The 5,855-nt window shown below is 41.5% G+C and overlaps 1 pseudogene; it reads right to left on the bottom strand.

Annotated features, from left to right (window-relative positions):
- Positions 1 to 4,000: 4,000 nt before the first annotated feature.
- On the bottom strand, positions 4,001 to 4,459 carry LOC129670888 (Ig heavy chain V region 108A-like; annotated as a pseudogene).
- Between the last annotated feature and the right edge of the window lie 1,396 nt (positions 4,460 to 5,855).

The raw sequence follows: 5,855 nt of genomic DNA on the forward strand, positions 1-5,855 counted from the left end.
GCATCTGCTGAGAATCCCACTGAGGATCCATTCACCGTATCCATGTTACTTAATGTGAACCGTATTTCAAAGCTTCAAGAGTCATTTGAATCTCCTTAGGGTTAATGATATTGACCATTGACCATCCTACAACATCAAACACACAGAGCTTTGGAGGCTGCTGGTCATCCTAATCCAATAATCAACAGGACTGTGAACACCTCTTCTATCACCTGGAAATTCTGGGACACATTTCCCCATGTTGCTCAGGTCCTGAGGCTCAAATATCCTTAATCTTCATTTATAATTCTTTCATGGACTAGTGTTCTATCAAATGGCATTGGGAATCTTATTTTGGTCTTGGTGACTTCAGTGTCAATGGTATTAACTAATAACCTCTCATTGTAGCATGGAGAAGGTACATGCCAAACTACACCATGGTCTCTGAATGTCATGGTGCTGGCAATGAAATCCACAGCTGTTCGGGTTTCTCAGTAAACAGATTCCTTTCCTTTGAGCTGTTCTTCACTTCTTAGAGAATTAGTGGATCTACAGTGCCCCCTGCTGGTTCTGAGAACTCTCTGGTGTATGATCTCACATAGAGACCTCTCACTATGACTCTTGTTTCTCTTCTCTGTAATGTACCTGGTGGAGCTGAGAAGACATTACAAGGATGGATGGATACCTCTGCCTTAAGAGTTGTCTCTATGTTGATTCTTTCTCTAGGGGTTCGTACATCTAGCTACTGCAGGGACCAGTGAAGAAGTAGTGAATTAATATATAGACAGAAGAAAAGACAGACAGGATCCTGAAGATCTCTACAAGCCATTTTCCCCACTGCGTCAGCTGTAATTGAGACAGAAAATACAACCACCAAGAAGAGGAAGAAATGTGGTATTCACAGATCAGTTCTCAGCTAGAGAAATTTTTTTCACATTTGAGAAGTAACAAGATTTTAGAAAAATTTGGACTAGGAGTCATTCTGTTTCTTGTGTTTTTAAGCTATTTTCTCCTTTATTTAATTCTCTTTTTTTATTCTTTATTAATTACACTTTATTCACCTTGTATACCCCTGTGGTTTCCTCCCTCCTCCCGTCCCAATTCCTCCCTTCCTCCACCCTCTCCACGCATGTCCCTCCCCAAGTCCACAGATAGGGGAGGTCTTCTTTTCCTTCCTTCTGACCCTAGTCAACTAGGTCTCATCAGGAGTGGCTGCATTGTCTTCTTCTGTGGCCTGGTAATGCTGCTTCCCCCTCAGGGGGAGGTAATTAAAGAGCAGGCCAATCAGTTCATGTCAGAGACAGTCCCTGTTCCTATTACCATGGAACCCACTTGGATACTGAACTGCCATGAGCTACATCTGTGCAGGGGTTATCTCCATGCATAGTCCTTGGTTGGAATATCAGTCTCAGGAAAGACCCTCGTGCTCAGATTTTTTGGTTCTCTTGCTCTCCTTGTGGAGTTCCTGTCCTCTCCAAATCTTACTGTTTCCCACTTCTTTCCTAAGATTCCTAAGATGATAGGGCTCATTTGGGATCTTGTGCAAGAAAAAAATAATGATAAATTGTGCTGGTTTACAAGACTTGATAGTAAACCATTTATTCCTCTGAAACCAGGCTTAGCCAGCAATATGCTTTTTTAGCCTCATCTTCTGTGTCCAGGCAAAACCACCCCATTAAGGGAAATTGATCAAAGAGCAGGCAACGGAGTCCATATCAGAGACAGCTCCTGTTCCCCTTACTAGGGTACAAACATGGAGAATGAACTGTCAATGGGTTATGTCTAAACAAGGTACCTAGGTCCTCTCTATGCATGGATGGTGCACCATTTTTTGCAGGTGCCCCTGGGCCCAGATTTGTTGGCTCTGTTGGTCTTCTTGTGGAGCTCATATCCCCTCTGGATCCTTCCATCTCCATCTGCTCAGTAAGACTCTCTGCATTCTGCCCAAACTGGCTGTGAGTGTCAGTATCTGCCTTGATCCCATGGTGGGTGGAGTCTTTCCAAGGAAATCCATGGTAGGCTTCCTTTCTTTTCTTTCTCTTCAACTGCTTCTGCTGTCTATTTTATTTGACCTTCTGAGTGGAGCATGCTCCTTAGGGTGCTCCTTGTTTCTTAGCTTTTTTAGGTGGGTGAATTGTAGCATCGTTATCTTGTATTATATGGCCAATATCTGACTGTAAGTGAGTATATACTATGGTTATCATTCTGGGTCTCATTTACCGCACTCAGGATGTTTTTTTTTTCTTTTGTCCAGATACTTCCATTTGCCTGCAAATTTCATGATCTCCTTGTTCTTAATATCTAAGTAGTATTCCATTGTGTAGATGTACCAAGTTTCTTTATCCAGTATTATTTTCTAAATTCATTTTAAATTTATTCTTAATTACAGTTTGTACACTTTATATCCCAGCTGTAGCTCCCTCCCTTTTCACCCCCCAATCCTGCCTTCCCTCCCTCTTCTTCTCCCATTAACCTCCCAAGTCCACTAATAGGGGAGGTCCTTCTCCCCTTCCATCTGACCCTAGCCTACCAGATCTCATCAGTACTGTCTGCATTGCCTTTCTCTGTGCCCTGGTAAGATCACCTCAAGGGTAGGTGATCAAAGAGCCAGCCATTGAGTTCATGTCACAGACAGCACCCGTTCCCATTACTAGGGAACCATATGGAGATGGAGATGCCATAGGCTACATCTGTGCAGGAGTTCTAGGTTATCTTCATGAAGGGTCCATGTTTGGAGTATCAGTCTCAGAAAAGAAACCTCGGTGCATATTTGTTGGTTCTGTTGCTTTCTTTGTGGAACTACAGCCCCTCCATGTCTTTCTATCCCCCTTCTTTCATATGAGTCCAGCACTCTCCTCAAAGTTTGGCTATGAGTCTAAGTATCTACTTCAATACACTGCTGGGAGGGTCTCTCATAGGATCTCTGTGGTAGGCTCCTGTCCTATTCCCTGTGTGTCCCGTTTGCCTTTCTAAATGAGGACTGATCATCTTACCCAGGGTCCTCCGTCTTGCTTAGCATCTTTATGTGTAGTGATTCTTAAGTTCAGGGACATCTTCATTGTTTCCTGTTTCTGGCTATTACAAATAAAACCACTATGAACATGGTTGAACAAATGTCTTTTTTGTATGGTGGAGCATCTTTTGAGTATATGCCCAGGAGTAGTATACCTGGGCATTAAGGTAAAGCTCTTCCCAATTTTCTGAAAAAGTGCCAGATGCATTTCCAAAGTGGTTGTACAAGTTTGCACTCCCACCAGCAATGGAGGAGTGTTGCCCTTTCTCCACAATCTCGTCAACATGTGCTGTTACTCTAGTTTTTTTAGCTCAGCCATTCTGATGGGTGTAAGATGGAATCTCAGAGTCATTTTGATTTGCACTTTCCTGCTTACTAAAGGTGATGAGCATTTCCTTAAGTGTATCGCAGCCATTCAATATTCCTCTGTTGATAATTCTCTGTTTAGATTTCTATCTCATTTTTTAATTGGATTATTGGGTGTGCTGGCATTAAATTTATTGAGTTCTTTATGTATTTTGAATATTAGCTCCCTGTCAGATGTAGGGTTGGTGAAGATCTTCTCCAAGTCTATATGCTTCCATTTTGTTCTAGGGATACTGTTCTTTGCTTTACAGAGGTATTTAAGTTTCATGAGCCCCCATTTATTAATTATTGGTCTTAGGGCCTGAGATGTTTGTGTTCTGTTGAAGAAGTTGTCTCCTTTGCCAATGAGTTCAAGTTCCTTCCCCAGTTTTTCTTTTAATGCATTTAGTGTGTCTGTGTTTTGTTGAGAGCTTTGGTTTACTTTTGTTCAGGGTCATAGGTATGAAACTATTTGCATTTTTTAAATGTAGACATCCAGGTAGACCAGCACCATTCCTTGGAGATGCTGTTCTTTTTCCATTATGTGGTTTTGGCTCTTTTACCAAAAATCAAGTTTCTGATATAGAATGACTATTTCTATGCCAACATTCTGTCATCTCACTTTCAGGGCAGCCTCCTTCCCCTCTAGGTTTTGTGACACACTCAGGATGTGGTTGCAACACTGTAATAATCTCTTGCACAGTAATAGACTGCAGAGTCCTCAGGTGTCAGGCTGCGGAGCTCCATGTAGGCTGTGCTCGAGGATGTGTCTACAGTCAGTGTGGCCTTGCCCTGGAACTTCTGGTTATAGCTGATACCGCCACTTCAAGGATAAATCCATCCAATCCACTCCATCCCTTGTCCAGATCTCTGCTTCACCCAGTGCATATTGTAAGCAATGAAGGTATAACCAGAAGCCTTGCAGGATAACTTCACTGAGGCCCCAGGTCTCCCAGCTCAGCCCCAGATTGCAGCAGTTGGATGTCAGAGTGGACACCTGTGGAGAGAAAGGCAGAATGGATAACATTGTCATGTAGTCTCTGTCTTCACTTCAGGGGTGGAACTGGGGAGCCCCTAACCTGTTGCTGCTGCCAACAGGAAGAGGATCCAGCTCCATCCCATGGTGAGGACTGTGGGGAGGACAACTGAGAGCACATTGTATACTTGTATACGGTGGGGTCATCCCTGTAGGTAACAACCATATGCTCACCTAATTTGAATATTCATGAGCACTGTACTTTTTGATAAGGACCTAGTGCAGCTGGAGAAGAAGGAGATACTGAACACCTGCATCATTTGGCAGGATGCTGAGGTCCAAGTCCTAATCCTCTATAACATCAAGTCACAATCTCTTAATTTGAAAATAAAATTCCAACACTTATTACATTTTGCTGCAAAAGTGATTTACAGGTGGTGGTTGTGATGAACATAAGGGTTAATGGAAATTTTAAAAACTCCTAAGTTATGAGAATACAATCTTCTTTCATATACACAAAATTAATGTTTGGTTTTCTAGGCAAGGGCATACCAAACTTACCCAAAGGACCACAAGTGAAATGCCTAAGAAATATTTGTACATAAATGGATATTTATGCAACATTTCCTACAAGAACTAAATTATAAACATAAACTCCATGTCTGCCAATAAATGACTAAGGAAAGAAAACATGATATATGAACACTATCCCAGAATTTTTTCATTTGCATGAAATAAGGAATTCTCATCAATGTTAGGAAATCAGACAAAATTGGTGATAACTTTATTGAGTGAAGTAAGTCTTTCTCAGAAAGACAGATAGAGTATGAGTCTCATTAACAGGCCTTAGATACTGAATAATTAGAAATGATTATCTTTGCAAATATGAAATGAAACTGTCAACTGGGAAGAAATGGAAAAAGGAAGTTGTAGGTCAAGAAAACAGTATTAGCTAATAATGGGGAAATGTGCACAGTGCATAATGCACTCTTATATGAAAACACTAATCATACATAAAAGGTTAGTTTTATTATTAGATAACATTTTTGCTTATTCCCTTTAACTTTCTTTCATGACTTCAACATATTATAATCATCTCTACCCCCACTACCTTCCTCTGGCTCCCCTTTGGATCTACCAAAAGAACAGGCCTCTCAACATTTTGATCTCTTTTGAACCATTCACAGAGTCTAGTTATTGCTCTCTATATGCATATGGGTGAAGGTCTTCCACTAGCTCACAGGCAAACTCCAAGTGGCCACATAACAAACAGTAATTATCCTAACTTCCTCATCAGTCATTCAGTCCCCAAAGCACCTCAGATTGCCATGGACCCAGGGGAGTCCCTTCCCCCGTCCATGTCACAATCTTTCTTTTAAAATGTACACTTTCTTCAGTGGTGCAGACAGAGCACACACATGTGCCAATGCCTGTGGGTTAGCCTTAGAGGACAACCTTTATAGTTCAGTTATTTTCTTCCTACATGTGGCTCTCAGAAATTAAACTGATATTGCCAAGCTTTCCAGGAGACATCTTAGCCGG

This window comes from Psammomys obesus, unplaced genomic scaffold (assembly GCF_907164565.1).
Source record: "Psammomys obesus unplaced genomic scaffold, mPsaObe1.curated_primary_1811, whole genome shotgun sequence".
NCBI classification, from domain to species: Eukaryota; Metazoa; Chordata; class Mammalia; order Rodentia; family Muridae; genus Psammomys; species Psammomys obesus.